The sequence below is a fragment of the Panthera onca genome, chromosome E2 (genome assembly GCF_046562875.1).
Source record: "Panthera onca isolate mPanOnc1 chromosome E2, mPanOnc1 haplotype 2, whole genome shotgun sequence".
NCBI lineage: Eukaryota > Metazoa > Chordata > Mammalia > Carnivora > Felidae > Panthera > Panthera onca.
The window spans coordinates 38,061,381-38,081,906 of NC_138353.1; the positions used below are offsets into that span (position 1 = coordinate 38,061,381).

Consider the following 20,526-nt stretch of genomic DNA (forward strand, 5'->3'; position numbering starts at 1 on the left):
AGTGGATCTGAGGAGTTAGAATGAGTGGGTCCTTTTATTTGTTAAGCTTTATTTAGATTTTTTTATTTGTACCTATGTTAGTTATCAAGAACCGCTTAAGTAACACAAGTTCTTTCCCCTACCTTCTTCCTTCCTTCCTTCCACCCATTCTTCCTCCCTCCCTCCCTCTCTTCTGATTTAAACATGGGTTCTATTTCACTCTATGTTGAGCAATATAAATAGCCTTTAATGGGTATTTTTTTTTAATTTACACATGAGACTGGGAAAGGAAATTTCCCATTTACAGTCTTAGCTGCCACAAAGCATCAGAAGGGATGGTCCAATTCAGGGTGCAGAATGTTATTCTCTGCCAGGATGCTAATAATGAATGAATAAAATTAGAAGTCTCCCAGAGAGAAATTCTGTAATGTCCAGCATGTATGCTATAATCAGGCTGGTGTCAGAGCTCCCATTCTAAATGTACAGTTGAACAGGAGATTTAAATTATGAAAAGCTCCTTTGGGAATGAAATATGGTAAAAATACAATTTTCAATTGAGGAGATTCAGAAAGGGATGGGCAAAAAAAATCCCCCATTACCTGAGGTGTCAAATACATTTTTTTGCTTACCTTCAGTGTGGAAAAATGTGTTTCTTCCCTCTCAAAAAAATTATTTTTAAAGAAAGAATTTTCACTGCAGAACCCAGAGAGAAGCCTTGCTGAATTAGATTAAATGGGAAAATAATTCCTCAGGACACCATGGGGATCAGTTTGGCTCAGGGAATTCATAATGGGGTAGGGAACCTTTCACCTCTAGGTCCTTGGTCCCATTCTGGCTCAGAATGGGAAAGCAAGAAAGTCATTAACATTGGCTGGGCTAGTGAGTGGCCTTAGTGATGCCAGCTGAAATGGCAGACCCAGATTCTGCCGCAAATACAGGCTGTATCTGATCTAACAAGATGGCCAGTGGAATCACCCCACTTGTCACCTTTTGCCCGGGCTCAGCTCAATCTCCCGGACTAGGATGGTACCTCAGGTGGCCCCGCCCCATGAGTGCCTAGGGAAAGCACTGCAAACGGCAGTAGTCTGTAAATGGAAGGGAAGAAAAGCTTTCAATAGGAAACCAGCTCAGAGAAAACAGAACCCAGAACAATATCCTCTGCTTCCCCTGGAACCGCAGCACACAAAAGGAAGAGAAGCCTTTCTTTAAAGCACATTTCCATCATGACCTTCTCTTATTCCAGTGTGAGAAGCAGACCTTTGCAGGCTTCAAATTTAAAACAAGACGGAATTTAAAAGTTCTCAAGAAAAACATCCCCAAGTATTAATCTCTTTCTAAATTGCCCATCCACTGGCCTATTTAACCAGCATTTAGAGCACGACCATCACACACCCTGCCCTCTCCTAGACAGGGGGCCTGAACAGTGCTAAAGGGGCACAGTAGTGTGCTACAGGGTCCGCCGTGGAGGCAGAGAAGCCTGGGTTTGAATCCCAGTTCACACCACTTGAGGTCTCTCTCATGATGCATCAGATACGTAAGTTCCTGAGCTTCAGTTTTCTCTTCTGCAAAATGGCAATAAAAATAATTCCCACTTTCCTCCAGTCAGTAGGGGGAGTCAGAATCAAGATTCTGATAAAGCAGCAGGAACATGCGAAGCACTCACTAAGCTGTTTTTCCTAAACCAGACTGTGAGGGTGGTGTTGACATGGTCCATCCCTTTGGGAGGCTTTGGTTAAAAAGTCAAATGAAAGAGCAGAGACTTAAGCCACATGACCTCTATGGCAGGAGTAGGTAAGGTCCAAGAGTGACACAAAGCACTCAAAAATCTTCCAGAAGGTGGGATGGGAGAAGGCAAAGGTGTTGCCGGGGAGGAAGGGCTGGACCTTATCACAAAGTAGTTGAGACCTATCCTGTCCACATAGCCTCACCCTAAATTCTTCTCGGGAAAAAGTGTATATTCTCTCCAAATTCACCTTCTATAGGACAGAACATCCCTGAATGCTCAAAACCCATGCATGCCCTTCTCTTGGCCAGAGAACTACAAAGTTCTCAAAGTGGGTTGTGATTTTCCTCCAGCATCAGCCTGTCTGGGGATTGAATTCTAGTTTAAAAAACTGCATTTACTAGTGGGGGCCAACTACCAACAATAACAACAATTATAAGAATACCTAAATGGTTTATTTTGAGGATTAGAAGAGGTAGTCTTGTTAACGCAATTAGAAAAGGCTAGAGCGTACAGTTATTTTTAAACTGTGCCAAATAACTCTGCAAGTATATTCTGGCATCTGTTCTGTTGTTGATGATTCTGGGATAAGAAAGTTTAATCCGATACTCATAATAGACACTTCCTTCATGGAAGCCATCCACTGGCAGCCAGGATGAAATGTGACATGAGCGGTACTGCACCCAAACTTACCAAAATCAGGTAAAAAGTGATAACAAACCCTGAAGTAATTGTACACCATGGCACACCTTTGTTAGAAAGGATGTATTAATAAAGGAATAGATGCATAGCCCAAAATACCACCCATTAACGCAGTATCTTAGGGCTGGATAAATCTTACTGTGTCTCACACTGTTTCATTCAAAACTGAGGCACAGAAAAGTTAAACAGCATGCCCCGAAAAATACCTCCAGTAGGGAGCAGATCATTATTTGAATCTAGGTAATCTACTTCTAAAATTCTCGTTCTTAACCACGTCTCTCGTTATATAAACACTGATGAGTGTATTCTGATGGTCAACAGGCAATCAGGTCAATGCTCTTCTCATCAGGAAGCAAAGAGTCCAATGGGTACAGACTAACAAAGATATACTTACAATATTTAGTGAAATGCAGGCTGAGAAGGGTTACAGAAATACAGAGCGACGGTATGCCACTCATCTTCACAGCATAAAAAAAAAAAAAAAAAAAAAAAAAAAAAAAAGGCTTCCTGGAGGAAGTGACATCTAAGCATGGAGAAGCAAGCAATTTCCTAACTGGGGAGGAGTTAGGGGTGAAAGGGCATTTAAGTCAGGCAATGCACAGGAACTAGACCACCGATTAATCCAGCATCTTAGGTAGTCTGCAAATCATTACTTACCAGATCATTCAATCCATGATCTGCTCTCCACCCACCAAATTCATCCTACACATGGTCTCCACAGAGTACCTGTCAAATAGGGTACCCTCTACTCTGCCAGTTCTCTGTGAAGCAAAGAGCATGTTGGATTTCTCCAAGGCTTTGAGGAATAGAAATATTTTCCATCCTACAGACAGGGTATGGGAAACATATGAGTGCTATTCCAATCTGACTCCTCATTTTTCAGAGAAAGGAGGAATGATTTGGTCAGTGGCCAACAGCTGGTGGCAGAGCTCTGGAGAGAAATTATCCTAACTCTATTGGGATGAAGGGAAACTCTCCTTCATCCACATTGGTCATTTCTACTACCCTCCCCTGCACAGAATTTCTAGCACAGTCATATACCCCTCCCTCAGGCAGCCAAAATCTTAAATTACTTGTACTATTAAATTTAAAATGGGAGTTTTTTCTAACATCTACTTTAAAATGGCAAACCAATGTTATTTGTTACAAAGAGATTAACAGTAAACACTTAGACAGTGTTTGGGTAATATTAAATCATCAACTCATACACACATATGTGTATATATATGGTAAATCATGACTACATACATATATATACATATTATATGTACACACACAGCTATGTATTTACATCTACTCTTCAAAATAACCCTAATGTAAGTATTATCACTTTATTATCATCATTCCCATTTTATGGATAAGCAAACTGAAGCACAGTGAGACTGGTATTTTAAGTAATGTTTTATTTTCTCTTAACTAGACACTGGCAAAGCCTGAGGTCATCTGTCTCCGATAAAAAGGAAAATCAACAGTTAGAGGCAAGGATATGCTGTTAAATATTTAAGTGGCTCTCGAAAGAAAGAATCCTTGATTTATGATTTCCATAATGTAAATACTTCCACCAATTTCAAGCTCTCGCTGTGGCCACTAAGTTCTGGCATTTCCTGAAAATTTAACAATGGGCTCTGGTAAATGTAGTAAGTCCTCTCCACAACACCCCTGGGGGTGCTTCTCAAACCTTCATATGCATACAAATCCTCAGGAAACCTGGCCAAAATGCAGATAATAACCCAGTAAATGGAGGGTGGGGGCCTGGGACTTTGTATGGATTTGAGGAACAGAGTCTGAGAAGCCTGGGGTTGGAGCAAATAAGACCACTTCCCAACTCAGACCTTCTCCTTAAAATAACAAAGGATTTAGCAGCGTGGTGAGAAGGTCTTTTCCTCCCAGGCCCACGCAGGGCTCACCCTCACCGCGCCTACAGGAGTACATACACACATCAGACTTTGGGAATCCCTGCACTGGTGTGAATATATGAGATTTGTATGATGTCATAATACCGCCCCCCCCCCCCCAACACACACACACACACACACACACACACTACTTTATGCAAGGCTCTGGTAAAACTGTGCCACTAACTGGAGTATTCACAGGCACAAATGTGCTATCAGGGGGTGGTGAGACTTGGCCTTCCATTCAGCGAAGTCTGCCTTAGAGAGTCTTCACTTAGAGACAAATGAGCTTCTACTGTGACAATTAGAACCATACTATTTATATTGCTTTCACCTCTGCCACAAGCAGAGGCAATGTCTCTTTGATGATTAGAAAATAGCTTTATAGGAATTCTTGAGATGCAACCAAATGTGATGTCACTGTTATCAGAATTAATAAACATCGTGAAGAGTAACTCATACACAAACTGCTTAAGTCTATGCAAGGAAGAAGAAATTGAGCAAGGTTGTAAAGCTTGGGTAAAAAATCAATTTATTTTTAGATTTTCCAACCACAGTACGTATGTCTGGCCAAGCAATCCACTTTATTATAATGCTGTTGCATTGATTTACACCCAGATAGTGAGATGAAGAGATTTTACAGTCTCTCTGGAATTCTTACAAGTAAGAAAGTCTTTAGAATTTTCCCCATAAGAAAATATCTTCTCTTGGGTAACATACTTACAATCTGACTTTTCATTCATACACATATTTTCGACACCTTTCTAATTACAGCCTGGATGTTACTCTGCTGACCCCAACATTTTTTTATGGTGAACTTTTTTAAGGTGGTCAATTCTCGGGTATGTTAAGTCATTATGCAAAAATATACTCCACCATCAATTTTGTGAACAAGGTAGATTAAAGTTCTAAACAATAAGCCGCACACCAATAGGTGAAGTCTAAAATAAAAATGGGCTTTTACAGACACTTTAGGATTCAATCCAGCAGATTATTGTGGTTGACAGGAAATTATGCTTTTATTATCCACCAGGCTTAGTAGCCACAATATTTCATAGAAGCAAAAATGACACATAAGACCAGAGAATTTCTATCAAAAATGTTTCTGACCTTGAATTTAGAACCATTAGCAGGCTGCTTCAAAACAGGTAAATGCACATTGAATTCAAAGTGGTATTTCAGAAACACAGATGGGGTATGAGATTCAGCTTGTGGCCCAGTGCAATTCACGCCAAACGCTGGATGACTAGAACGGAACAGGCACAGATATATTTGGGGTTTAGAGAGGGATGGTACTTGCATGCATCCAAATACAATTCAGGAGAGTCATCTTTCCTAAAGCCTTCAGAATTCCCTGACCAGATTCCCACCGCATAACAAGATTCTAATTTTGTTTTTGTTTTAAACACACACACACACACACACACACACACACACCCTATTTATCTCCCCATCAGCCACAACCCTCTAATCATCTTTCCTTGGTCTCCTACCATATCCTTAATCCAGCTATTATTCTATTCAAAAGCACGTATCTTTCGCTTATTTTGCCACCCAGAACACCTGCCAAATCCATTCTGCTGCCATTGGCACGTGACTCTTTTTCTTTAGTTTTCATGAAGTTTAATCATTATTGGTTACCTTGGCAAAAATAAATGCCTTCTCCTTTCCCAAGGAGTCAGAACTTTGTTCTACACACAGAGCACAGAAACATTTCTATTTGTTAGGGAAATTTCAGCATGGGGTGACTAGGTCTGTGACAAAGACAAGGTCAAAATAAGGCCCTTTTCTAGTGTTACAGACCCAGACCTTCATTTAGGAAAACTTTCCTGAAATCATAAGGTTAAGATATTGAAGATGAATCTATTCTGTCAGACTCTTAAGACAGAAGTGTACTGAGATCATCTCAAAAAAATGAACACAAGTTCCATGTATCCCTTGCTAATTATAGACACAGTAGTGTCAGGCAGTGATTTCTCAGGGCTCTTCTAAATACCTCCTTCTCCATTTGAAAGCCCCATCTATTGCTGTCTTTAAGTAACGTGCTGAAAATTTAATAGAAACCTAGGAGTGAAAACAATGTGTTCACCTTTTGTTGGAGGAGGTCATTGTGAAGATGTGACCACCAGTGGATCAGAGAGCTGGCGCAGGAATTTTTATCCCATCCCTATTCCTGGACCTACATTCTACCCACTGTTCTCTCACTAAGAGTCATTTCAAGGACTCAGCTTTGAGGGATTAAGATGTTGGTGAGTCCATCTGGACTAAATACGTGACTGAACCCCATGGAGGCCTCTATTTAACACCTTAAGATTCTAGTGCACAGATGCGGAGATCTCATCGTGTGACCACCTGAGAGAAAGCCTCATATCTGAGTTCCCTTGTTTATTAACACTGCCACCTACCAGTCAGGCATGTCTCACATCTTTCTTTGGCAACTCCGTGCCCTCTGTATACAGAGGCCAATTTCAAAGTTCACTCTGGGAACTCCCAAGGTTGTGAACCAAGACCCTTTAAATCACAGTAACCAATAGAAATCAATTTTATTGCCCAATTGTAGTGTAGCTGAGCTGTGAAAAGCTCCATGGCACAGTGGATGAAACATCAAGTTTGGAGTTGGAAATAGTTTGAATTACTGTTCTATCACTCATAAGGTACGGGGAGATGTATCTCAATTATGACAAATAAGGGAACTGATGCTCTGTTTCATAGTCTCTAACTTGAGGGACAGTGGAAAAAAATAAGTGAATGTACATAAAACTCTATCAATGAAGCAATGATAGCTACTATTTACTGAAAATTCCATGTACTTAACAAAGACTTTTGATTGATATTTTAAAAAATTATTTTATTTCAATTTCTTGCTGTGTACCTCACTGGGGAATATCCCAGTGTTCTATTTAGAACAGGTAATAAAATAACCTTTTCCAACTCTTGTTTTTTTTTTTTTTTTAAATGGCAGGAACCATGTTGGATACGAATAAAATAGCATTTTATAAATAGCTTTCCCTGCCCACAGCTAACACACAACTAATGACTTCAAATAGTTTTATTAAGCTGCTAAAGGGCAGGATTTTTAGTCCCCTCCCAAGAGCCAACCATGTCTCTTTCCATTGAAGACATAGCATTGTCCCTTCACTATTTTCTGCAGACAGGACAACACACAAGCACTAAACATCCGCATGGGACCTATTCCCTCCCTTTGTAACCACTCAATGAAAAACATGGGCTGCTACATCCTATTGTACAATTGCACTACAGCCAAACTTTAACTACTCGATGACAAACATTTCATTGGCCGGGTACTGCTACCAAAAAAAAAAAAAAAAAAAAAAAAAGTTCTGTTGCATTTCATCATCATCTACCTTCCTATGAGAATGGTCAAAGTGAGGAGTCCCCACTAACTCAGAAATGAGGCCAAAATGATCTCTCAACACTACTCAGAAGGCTGCTGAGAGAAGATAATGCTACGAGATTGTCAGGTAGTATCTTCTTTCAAAAGTATTCAACAACTGGTTTCCATTCATTTCAGCACTACTGGTGATAGCTGAAAATTACAAGCTCTCGCTTCTTGCTTAAGTCATGCGGAAATGGTTAAAATCAGTTATATCACATAACCAAGGCTACAGAGTCTGTAATACTAAAACTGAAATGCAGCCAAGTATCCCAGCATATTAAGTCAAGATTCTGCCAATTAGATTATACTGTGTAGTAACCATCCTTACAAGTGCACCTTACTGTCATTTTTTCATGTTTCAAAGACTTTATAGCTTAAAAACCACCCACTGACACGGTTACCATGAACTACGAACACAGTTGATAGATGGGTAGACAGATAACAAGCAATCATTTGACAAAAGTAATACTGAGATACAACAGAATACATAGGTCATGACAATTAAAGTATTTATATGAGTTCTAAAATCAGTACTATCTTCACCGACTATATTTGAGTCAAACTCAGACAAACACAAATATGCCCTACCACTTTAATAAAAATAAGTATAAATTAATGGTTTTTCATTTTTGAGCACCCCCAGTAGGAAGATGGAAATACTTCAACACAGAAAATTAAATTCTGTTTGTCAAGCTGAAACAGCAATAGAGAAATAAAGAATGGAATGTGTCCTTGTAATTTTTATAACAAGTTCAGAAGATGAGGTTGCATGTATAAGAAAAGTATTCCCTTAAGATATTCATATCACTCCCTCACCTACTTATTTCATGTTATTTGTATCACATCGGAAATCAAATAGTCATATTTTATGCATTAATCTATCTAGAAAGAAACAATGCATGGAAAATGTTATCGGTAATAGAACATGAAGGTACTGTAACATTTTCACTTAATGACATACATAGAATACAATTCCACTTAATATTCCTTTGCAGTATATTCAACATGCTTAAAATGTAAATAAATCTATTCACAGAAATACCTTATCATGGCAAACACAGTATTTTTTTCCATTGTGTACATGTGAGTGCCAGGTATCCTGCTGATTAACGCAATATAGAAGAGTATAGAATGGTCTTCTAAGACGTTCTGACTTGCAATTCACATAAGGTTAATATGAACTGTTCCATTCAAATACAAAATATACTAAAGAGAAGCAAAGGAGGGAGGGGAAGGAAGGAGCAAAAGAGGGAAAGTTCTTCCCTTCATTATTTTATACATTCCCCCACCAAGGGAAAGGTATGGACACTGAGTTACACATGCAACCCTTCAGAATTTAGTGTGTTTTCCCCAATAAAACACTACTTTGCATCCCATGTAGGTTAGCAGCATTCTTGATATAAGTCTGGTCTTGATTTTCCAAGTGAGGTTTATAATCATAATACTGGATTTTGGGTAGGATTATATCCCACCCCATCCTTTACTGAGAATCTCCTAGTAAAGGAAGAGAGGGCAGTCTTTGTTCATTGTCGATGCATTAAATAAATGTTTGCAGAGCACTAACTCTGTGCTTGCCCTCAACTAACCATCATTTCAACATTTGCAACTGTCTTTGGCAGAGATAATAGGAAAGGAAAGTTTGAAGGTTCTAAGTACAAGTGTTATTCTTTTATGATGTTTTCTAAAGAAAGACAGAAAACCGCATCTATTTCAACTATTAATAAAACTTAAAAACAAGACTTCTAAAGGCAAGAAGGTAGATGATATTTATCATAAGGAAAAGCATATGACATTTAAAACTTGGGAAATAAAAGCTTGGGACATGATAGAAAAAGGAAACAGTATTGGCCCTGGTGCTTTGCCATGAAGTAACTCTGGAGACTTAGCTAGAGGCAGCATATGGGAGCAGCAGCTGAATGGCATCCCTTGAACTTATTTCCTTTCTGACCTTTCAAAGTTGCCAGGTTCAACTAATTTTCTCCTCATGGTTATATCTGAAGCATGTTCCAGAGGCAAGAACCAACGGTTCAGCAGAAATAGATTGCTCATCACAACTTTCTATGGGAATTAAATGAGAAAAGCCTAATCGCTCTTTGGTTAATTAAGCCCCACTAATTCAGATGACAGCCTTATTCCATCAAAATAATATTTTATTTCACAAATACACATCTGTGGGATTCTGGAGGAAAAAAAAATTCCAGCACTGCAAAAAGATATTAAAAAAAAAAAAAAAAAGACTGGTCAATATACAAATTCAGGAAGCCAGGGTGGGGGGTGCAAATCAAACCATCCAAGGCAGATGAAATGGCAAAGGGAACATGATAAAAATCCTCATACTTGAACCAATACATAAGTTAGTTATCTGGGCACATTTTGAAGTTTTCTACAAGTAAATTTTTGTATGTGTGTACCACACCTAATACAGAGCAGCCAGGACCGGCCAGGGTTGAATTCTGACACTCTGCAGGTGGTGTTTAATACACCAAAGTTAGGAGCCTTTTCCTAAACTAAAAAGCAAAATATGATCATTTCAGCTGTGAGTGCAACAATGCTGAAAACAACGGGGGAAGAAAACTTCATCTTTTTCCTGCTTCTCCAAGTAACTTTTTAGGCAATATAAAATGACTGACACCACTATCCACAGCATCACTGAGCACGCTACTTCCGAAACAAAGTCTTGAGACTTTAGACTCCATCTATAATTAAAAGGCTACTCTGATCATGCTTGCTCCTTGATTTGTCAAACACAAAACTTGGCTGATAAACCAGAAAAGTGTGATTGGAAATATAAATTGAATATCATTTTACCCCTGAAAAGCTTCTGGCTTTGCATGGAAATTTTGCTCAGATTGGAATGTTGATAAAGCTGTGAGGTGTGCCACCTTGAGTAGAAAAATAAAGATTTTTTTTCTTAAAGCATTAATTTACTTATAATATGGTTTTCTGGACAGTTGCTAAGTATGGATTCTAACTTCTGGATGATTGTGCCTTTCTCCTCACTAATGAACAATGAAAGGAAACTGGAAAGCAAAACCCTGAAGTACAACTTCTTGAATAGAATCATTATACCCTGATTCTTTGGAGTTCCCATGCTTTGCTCCAAAATCTGATGCTCCCGGCTAACCAGCATCCTAAGACCTTAAATCTGTGCACAGTGTACACGGAAATGTTGTATCACGAATAAGCTCATACAACAGCCTTTACAAATGCCTTCTCACGTGGTCTATTCCAGCCTGCTGAGCATGTTTTATGAGCTGTTTGTTTTTACATTGAGCATACCACCATTAGCTACTTAAGTGTGTTCAGTGCTAAACTAAGGGGCTGCCTTAGATGAATTCGGTCAGGACCAGAGTTCTACACAATACCCAAAGAAAGTTATTTTCAGGTTAAAGACCTCCTCTCCTTTAGAGAGAATATTCTTTAGAGCAGCAAATGCTGCTGCTATTCTAGGGAAGGCTGCTATAAAATTGCTCTTCAGTGAAATTCAGAGCACCTTCAAGAACTCAAAAATGCATCCTGCACAGCAAAAATGCAGCCAAAAAATGTTGAGTCTTGCATGTAGAGATTTACCTATCAAGAATCTCGAGAGTTTTGGGAATCTGGGGATTTTAAAGCCGAAGTGATTCTTAACAGTAATAATAACTAGAAATACAAGATCTAGGTTGCATGGGAGAAAGATTCAAAGTTTAAGTGACAGCATTACAGCACAAATTTTGGCGAACGTTAGCCAGCATCTCTAAAATATATAGCCCATTCGTGATGGACATGGGATACCTTGACACTCATCTGGGTGGCAAGGGGAACAAACAACGAGGAAGACGAAATGCCACTCAATAGCCCTGAATGAAGCAATCCCAGAGTTGCTGGGAAAGCTCTTCTCTGTTTTCGGAGATTTTTCTCAACTCCAAGCCCTCTTTAGAGTCCAGGAAAAAAAAAAAAAAAAATCTATCAAAGGGGATGGTTTAAAATGCTGCAACTGCTCCAGCATGAAATGAGTATGTGATGGGGAGCTTCCAATCTGCTAAAGAATTATAGAATATTATTAGTGTTATTATTTAATAAGAGGGTTAATCCTTGAATTTCTTTCAGCCACAGAGCTCAGGGAAGTGGAAAACATGTCTGGACAGGATGATTATGGAGAACTCCCTTTGAGGGGAGAAAAATGCAGCCCTTAGAGAACATCCTTCAAAGGTATCAGGCCTGTCTGTAAAAGAATCTCTCTCTCCCTCGCTCTTTGTTACACACACACCCAGATAAAATCCCTGCAAAACTGGACACAGCTGATGAAAAGCAACAGCCGGGCAGAAATTTCAGTTGTGTTTAGCCTAAAAGACGGGGCTCATTTTGCATGCAGTCAAGTACAGCGGCGAGGTTGAATGGATGGAAAATCCCACTCTCGAATCTTACATAAATATCTCTTTCCCACATAGTTTTCCAGTTGAAAAGCTCCCATAATGAAGCAGAGGTGACAGCCCAGGGAGCGTTGTTAACCATTGAGACGGCTGTCAGGAGAACTGTAGGGCGGACAGGCGCTTCACAACCGCCCCAACCCACCCGGGTCCCTCCTACCCGCTCCGCAATGGTACCCGACCCGAGAGGGCAGTGCTGGCGTACCTTCTCCGAAGCCCCCTCCTTCCCATTGTCAGCCCGCAAGCTGCGTGAAGCCAGGTGAAACCCAGCAGCCGGCTGATCTGATTAGCAGCTTCGGTGCGCTAAGGCATTGTCGGATCGTGCCTCTTCAAGAGGAAACTCTTGTGGAATCTTCAGGAAAGGGTGGTAAAGTTGCAAGGACCTTTCCTGCCTCCCGCTGCCTCGGTTACAAGCCCCGTTCTCTAACTGGAGCTGAAGTGAGCAGCTGACAGCCTGATTTGCCATGACGGACTGATGCTGTGCGTTCGCAACAATAAACAATTCATGTTGTTTGATTTCCAAGATTTAGCAACCCAAGCAAACAGCTGCCATCTCGACTCGCGGAGGCCAACGGGGCTGGCCCTTGACGAGCGGCCGGCTCAGTGCCCGCGGGGAAGGGTCAACGGTAACAAAACTTTGAGGTTCCTGCCACATTGTGTGGGGAGAGCTTTGGTCTGGGAGAGAAGGGAAGCGGAGAGAACTGCGGATACCTGTTGGCATCAGCAGGTGTTCGGTGTCCCCCAGCCCAGGCTGGAACCCGGTAGGAGGGGAGGAGGTCCCTTACGAACCTGTTACGCGCTGGCAGAAGCCAGGCGAGAGCCCTCTAGGCCAGCGAGCAAGGCGGCCCGCCCCCCGAGTGTCGGCGGATGGGGAGCAGGGAGCAGGCACAAAGCGCAGCCGCCTGCCCTGCCGGGCGATGGGGAGACGGTTCGGAGTCCTCGGCTCGGGGGGCCTCTGTGAGCGTGGGCTCGCCAAGGACAGTGCCTCTGGGCGTCCTGCCGGGGTTCGGTACAGGGGCTTGGCCGCTGCAGAGCCGCGGGGCGGCCCGAGAGCCAGCAAGTTTGCAGCGGGCACCACGCCTCGTAGGCTGGAGCAGCCACTTGTAGGAAAGCCCTGCGCCGGGGCGGGGGGCTCTCCGCTGCTGGGTCGCGGCCCGCGGCCCCAAGGCAGGGGTCTCCCTCCCTGTCCCCAGGGTGGGTGGGGGGAAGGTGCAGCAAAGGGGCAGCCCCGGTCCCTGCGCCTTCTTTCCTCTCGGGCTCGCACCCTCCTCACCCCCGCCGCGGGTGTTGCCCATTCTCCGCACGGACCCCGCAGTGAAGGCGCGCGGCTGCAGCGTCGCCTGCCTGCCGGCCTGGCGAGGCGGCGAAATCGCCAGGCGACCGCGGAGATGGAGACTGGCAGGAAGACTAAAGGGGCACAGGCTGCTTGCTACTCCCCAGGACCTACTGTCACAACAGTTTGCCAAATCGTCAGAGCCCTGAGGTGGCCCTGTCGGCTGTGCGCATCATGAAAGACGCAGCTCAGCCCCAAGCCTGGGCTAGGAACCGGCGTCCACCATCTGCGGGGGAGGGGGGGGGGGGGAGGAGACGCGCAAGGTGTCCGAAGGGGGATAGGGATTCTTAAAGGAAACGGTCCTTTCGGGGTCCTCGGGGCTTGGAGGGAAAAGGGGACAGGGGGAGAGCACTTACTCTTGACGAGCTCGGCGCTGGCGAATTTCAAGCTTCCTGGTTCACACACGGCTGCAGGGACTCTGGGTCGGCTCCCGAGGGCGGCGAGCACCGAGAGGTTCCCGCGCGCAGGGCAGGCGCCTCCGGATTCCGTTCATGCCTCTCCGAGCTGCGGGGCTCGCCGTGGAGACGCGGGGCGGGCGCGCCGAGTCCGGGTGTCCGCAGCCCAAAGTGCAGCGAGCGGGCGGTTGCGCGGGACCGTCCGTGCCCAGACCGGCGCCGGCGGAGGGGACTCGGGGAAGCAAGGAGATTCCGAATAAATCCACGAATTCCGGGCTGAGCGCTCCGGCGTGCGAGCCCGCCTGCCTGCCAAATGTAACTGTGAAGTGATGTGGAAAAGTGAGCCGGGTGCCTCCCCTGACGGATCTCATTGGGCAGAGCGCAGAGGCAGGTCTACCACTTGGAAATTCATGTAAGCAGTCCCCCTCCCCGCCCCCTCCCTGCCTTCCCCCTCGGCAGTCGCTCGCTCGCTCGCTCTTCCCCGCTCCAAGTGGGCGCCCAACTTTTCGCTCCTGGCTCCCGAGCACGCCCCGCGCGTCTCCGCAGCCAGAGCCCCGGCTGAAGATGCGCCCTTCCGTGCGGAGCACGCAGCCCGCGGAAGGCCAGCCTCCCGGAGAAGGGGGCCGGCGGAGGATCAAGGCAGGCGGAGGCGGTCCCCGCGAGCTTCCTCGGTCGGCTCTCACCTGCGCCCTGGGGCCAGCGTGGTCTTGAAAAGCGTCTCAACGACCCACAGCTGTTCTCCGTGGGCGGAAGAGGACGCGGCAGGGCCGAGGGGTGCGCGTGGGCGGCTTACCTCGCAATTCCGAGAGCCTCTTGCGGACAGAGTGGGGTGCTTGTCAGACCGCTACCTACGACTCAGACGCTACAGCTCGGAGGCAGGCGGTGTGTTGCGGTCTTGTGGGTGGAGCACATTCCTAGCACCCCCCTGCCTCTACTCCTTCAGGGAGATGGGATCGGGGCGGGCACCGGGGCAGCCGGCAGGGGCGCGCAGTAAGTAGGCACGAAAAGAACAGCGGAACTTGCGTGGGAAACCCAGGGGGAGATTGCCCTGTCTTGTCAGTGTCCCTTGGCCTCCAGATCTACTCGCAGACACCATTTTTGCAGCTCCTTTACCTCCGCCAAGAGATGCCCTGGCTGTGGCCCGTTCAGCTGCTCTGATGGACGCCATGCAGGTCCTGAGAAACGTGCCCCCCCCCCCCCGCCCTGGGGTAGAGCCAGTACAGATAAATTAAGAGGTCCAGGCTTGTTTTCTTCTCACTTCCAAGGCTAACACAGAAATATTGAGCCACCGTGATCATCTTTTGATACAATCAGTGAAACGTTAGATGCACTAAGCATTACTTTTTTGTTTAACTTCCCTCCACAGGCCACCCTGATTTGGTCCATGCCCTGTGCACCAGAGGGGAGTTCTCAGGAAGGGTTTTACCATCTGGGGGGGGCGGGGGGCACAGCCGAAACAGAAGGGGGAAAGGACGCAGACAACCAGACACAAGGTCTGTAGAGCTTGTACTGACTGTCGCAAATTAATGAGACACAGTGAGCAGAATGAGAAAATAGGCACAATATGCTTGTAATGTTTTATGCAGATTTGACATTTGTGTGTGTGTGTGTGTCCCATTATGAAATGTTTAAAAGAATACAGCCTATAGGTCTAATATCTGTTGCACATTCTAGCTTCTTACGGGCAAAAAACTTAGTGAATTATTTCAGACACGGAGAGGTGAGGAGAACCAGGAGCTATCTTCCCTCCGCCCCCACCCACCCCCAAACACACACACACACACACACACACACACACACACACACACACGACAGTACATAGTAACTGTTCCTTCTTTTCTCAGACTGTGTAAGCTTGCAGGGTATTCAGGAGTTGGCTAATTCTATCTAGGAAAAAGGAACAGAAGTCATACCTCAATCAAATCATAACTCCTGCTAGACCAGGAAGTAAGTCCCAAGTGGACAAAGAAATACATGATATTTGTGTTGTGCTTAAGTTTCAGACATTCATTTTCAGTTTGATCACATGGTCTGCTCCTTTCCTGGGGGGTACTTTTCTTAAATCTATGAGAACCACAGAAAAAGTTTTGTGTTACTGAAGGCTGCGAATCATCACAAGTAACAAACTCATCTCAAAAGAAAGCCAGAATGGTAGAATTAGAAAACATCCCCAAATCTCATTTTCTTAAAGGAAAACAACAACAGCAACTCTTTTGACAAAGGGAAGAGAGTCAGGATCCAATGGCTTTGGATCCCATGGTTAGGATGCGTTGTTTTGACTCACCTCTACATGTACTCTCAGAGCAGTTACATGCATTGTCTTCATTGAATTTTGGCAACTAGATTTCAAGGTAGCCCTCTCTCCATGTGCTAATCTCTGCTCAAAGCACTGCAGTAGGAATTTCCTACTAATTTTCTCCTAATTCTTAGGAGAGGTCTGGGTGATTAAGCAGTGTGAAAGAGGATTAGGATAATGTTAAAAAGCCCTATAAGGATATTTCTAAAATAATCAGGGTTGCTGAAAGACAAGGCATTTGCCTCTTTAACAATTCCACCCACACTTAATAGGATGCAGTGTAATGTCACAATGGTGAGAGCCTAACTCCTTAAGAAAGTGTTTTCTTTTCAACATCCTCTCCAGGGTTACAGCCTTCCAGCTTCCAGTCCACAGGAAGAGGACTGTGCTACATGGGCTTTTCAGAATGGCTACTGAAATTGCCTGTGCGGTGGTGCCTGGCAGGGGAGGAAGGGTGAGGGATTATCTGATAGGGCTGAAGTATAATCAGAAAAGAGCTGGGGGGTGGGGAGATGCCTTCAAAATAACCTTGGCTGACTGAGTTGCAGACTGGGATGAGGCAGGGTGTCTCCAGCCTGGGTTTCTGTGACAGGCAGAGGAGGACTCTACTGCAGTTGAATGACATGGAAAGAAACTCTATGTTTCTTTTTCACTACAGGTAGATCTTGTGCTGTAATTTGGACTAAAGAAGAAACTAAACCAAGTGACTGGTTAGTTGGATAGTGAAGAACCCTCTGGCTTATAGGAAGCAGAGCCCTGGCAGGAGGTGGGAGAGATAGGGACACTCCACTTTGTCCCACTGGAGCAGGAAATGGCAGAATGGAACATAGCTACTATTTGCTGCATCAAAATGTAAACTTTTCTTCTTCTCATTCTCCGGTACACAATTAAAAACTAAAATAATATAAAAACAAACACTAAAAAACATGTGTTTACCACAGTATAATGGTGAGAACTTTCAGGTTTCTTCGCTTGCTTTTAAATTTAGATCAATTAATGAATTTGTGGACTTTCTCCTAAAGGAGGGGTTGAGAAGTGTGGATTCGGTGAATGAAAATATTTCACGATGTAATTCCTGCCCAGGGTATTTTATTTTATTTTATTTTATTTCATTTTTTATTAATTTTTTAAGATTTTATTTTTAAGTAATCACTACACCCAACATGGGGCTCAAATTTACAACCCCAAGATCAAGAGTCTCATACTCCACTGACTGAGCCAGCCAGGTGCCCCCTGCCTGGGATATTTTAAACATAATATTTTAAGTAAAAACTTTAAGACTCTGAAATATGAAGAAGGCCAAAACGTAAGTGTAATACCAATTAACATATAATACTTTCCAGGAATGCAGAGTACTTTCCCCAGATTTCATGTTATGAAATCGTGATGCAGAAATCTCAAAACTACCATGTCCTTTTTTTGAGGGGGTGGGGGTTGTAATAAGTAATATATAACAACTGTAGCATTAGGCAGAAGAGACTTTGAAATTTGATTGAATTTCCAATATTGGAGCATATATCATGAGAAGGCAAAAAATTAGGAAGGCATTTTAAGAAGTTTGCAAATGTTAGGTACATTTAGGAAAGATTTCTTTAAGAGTTTGTTTTAAATCAGCCTCTTTATTACAGTCATGAAAAGATGTAATGGGTGCTCAAATGAAGTGAATGTGAGCAATTAGTGTGGTTCTCACACCGATCTCTGGTCCAGATCCTGCCTCCCCATCCCAGGAGGCTTGTTAGAAATGCAAATTCTCAGACCTTGAATCTGGGTGGGGCTTAGCAACCTGGGTTTTAGCAAATGCTCCAAGGGACTGTGTTGCTTGCTATATTTTGAGAACCACTGCCTTAGGCTATTCTTTTCTCAGGTGATATATATAAAGATGAGAAGAATAAAAATAAAGCAGTGCATTGTATGAATACTTATTGTTTTTGTCCTGGGATGTTCTAGGGCAGACTATTATCTTAACAAATAAGGTAAAATAAAAAGAAAAGTGTATGCACACTAAATAATGGAATTACTTCACCAATGTTTATTACAGGTTTTGAAAAACTAGACTGATTTCTTTAGAAGTGGTGATGGGTTCTTGGCGTAAAATCATCATTGAGCTTGTTATTCAGACTTGTGATGGTTACGTTTCTTGGCTGCTGGTTTTAGCTGTCCCTGAAATTAGGCCTGGATCTCTTAATATTGACTGTAATTACTAATCTTGAGCTTGCCATTATATTTTCAGTAAATGGAGGTGTAAACACTTTCTGAAAACCACATCTGTGCTGAGAGCGTTTTGGAGAAGGTTTTCAAAATGGCATTATCTCCTATCTTCCCAGGTGCTAGAAAAGAGATAAGCTCCAATTCAGCTTCTACACAGAAACTGGGGGTGAGGGGCCAGTTAGATAGATTTAAGGGGACTGGTACAAAGCTATCAAATAAGCCAGCCCGGATTTTGTAGATGATACACTTAGCATTTTTGGTTTGGTTTCATTGTGTTGTGTTTTTATTTTTGTTTTCTGGAACAGAGTGGCCACTAGATTAAGATGCCAGACCCCTCTTGTTAACGTGGAAGCCACGAAGGGGCGGGGGGTGGGGTGGGGGGATTCACATTGTGTTTTTAAAAAAGAAGAAGAAAGAAAAGAAAAGGAAAAGAACCCCCCCCCCCCACACACACACGCATGAGGTAAAATTAGTTTGGTATATCAGATTGTATTTGGTATTAAAATATAATAGTTAAATTTAATCTTAAGACTGGTTTAGATCACTGTCATCTGCAATGTGCACACTAACACTAACGTATCACTACACATGTATGGGGGGTTCAGTAGTAGGGGGTGGGGCAGCACATCAGCATCTCTTATTATGCCTAAAATGGAGCCTATAGTTCTGATTAGTTGTTATCAAGTTGGGTATTGGAAGAATGTTATATTTACATTCGACAAAGGTTCCAAGAAGTTGAAAGGAAATTGCGTTTCCGAGAATCTGAACGCAGTTTCCTCATTAGTCCAAGCTGCATAGTGCTATCGAAGGGTTTTTTGTTTGTTCGTTCATCAGAGCTCGGCTGCCATGTAGAAAACAGAAAGCAGTGCTTTTAGGTTGCCGGCTCCTGTTTGCAAAGGCAACTGGTCCTGTCGGAGAGACGTCAAGACTTTTTTCCTTCTACCTCAAGTGCCCTCTAGCGTGCGATATCTGTGCAGGTTGCTATGTAGAAGGAGGTGGAAAGAAAAAAGAAAAAGAAATATCCTACCAATTGCTTCCCTAATTCCTGAATTGCCCTGCTTTTCCTTTTCTCCTTCCTCCAAGGGGTCATTTCTACCAAAGTGTTTGGCAAAACAAAAAAGGTGCTGTTGCTTTTGCGTGAAAAACAAATCACTCATTTACTAAACTGGGAAACAAATGCTAATCCTTTCTCAGGGGTCTCTTTTGAACATTCATCATAATTTTCCAGAAGTTTCACACACTGTAGTAATCAGGCAAATAAAAGAAGGTAAGTTGCTCCCTAGGAAGAAATTCCGTTTTGTTCCTAACTCACTGCAGCCCAGCTATAAGACATGTGATGCAAATTGATTAACCTCTCTGTGGGTTTTCGGTTTGTGTCTCCATAAAAGTGCATAATACTTCTTTCTTGCCTCAGGGGGGTGGTATGAGGCCTAATTGAGGTTTATAAAACAATTTCAGGTCCTCAGATACAATTTGATATACAGTTGAACCCGCCTTTCATCTCCCATCTACTAACAGGGTTTCAAATTCTCTTTGGTCTCCAGAGGGAAACTGTGATCAGGATCTGTATTTTCATAAACATGTCGTTAAAACAACTCTATTGTAAATAGTGGATTTGCTCAAGAGACTTGGAATGGTAGGAAATGGGAAAGAATATCTGGGGAAGAAAAATGTACTTGCTTTTGCAAACATGCCTGCGTGTGAATAAATACAGCTAACTGGTAAGGCGAAATTCCTTCAAGACGTACATTTGGGTGTATCTCCCTAAATTTGAAAATAAGCTAACAAGAACAGAAGGTAATTTTACTCACCCAAACACCACCCACTAAACAGTCTCTGAGAGAGAAGAAGATACCTGTAAACAAACTTCTCCTTTGGCATCCATTCAGAGGGTAGAATATCTAAACACCTGTTATGTAACTCAGAGATGCATTTTTTAATAATATTATTATGCAGCATTGTGTTTTACCATTCCCCTTAAAACGATGATACTTTAAAAAGTAATTAAAGAGGGAGGCAAGATAACATCATAACATGCCCATTCATTTCTTTACAGTCAATGTCTGTTTTATTATTAAGGCACTAAGAATGGAAAGGGCATGGTTGGTATCCTTTAAAGTATGGGGAAACTGAGGCTCAGAAAGTTAAATGATTTGCTTAAGGTTACACAATGAGTTAAAGAGCACAAT

At 43.0% G+C, this 20,526-nt stretch overlaps 1 protein-coding gene across 5 annotated transcripts in view; it reads right to left on the reverse strand.

Annotated features, from left to right (window-relative positions):
- Positions 1-14,956, reverse strand: part of CDH8 (cadherin 8) — a 362,321-nt gene extending 347,365 nt beyond the window's left edge. The window contains exon 1 of one of the 5 annotated variants that reach the window (XM_060650613.3): positions 13,795-14,956. The gene's annotated coding sequence lies outside the window, so the exon portion shown is untranslated. Of the gene's footprint in view, positions 1-5,409; positions 5,612-12,310; positions 12,564-13,794 lie in introns of those variants that run through there. The other 4 variants (XM_078438839.2, XM_060650611.3, XM_060650612.3 and 1 more) reach the window with 4 other exon arrangements.
- Between the last annotated feature and the right edge of the window lie 5,570 nt (positions 14,957-20,526).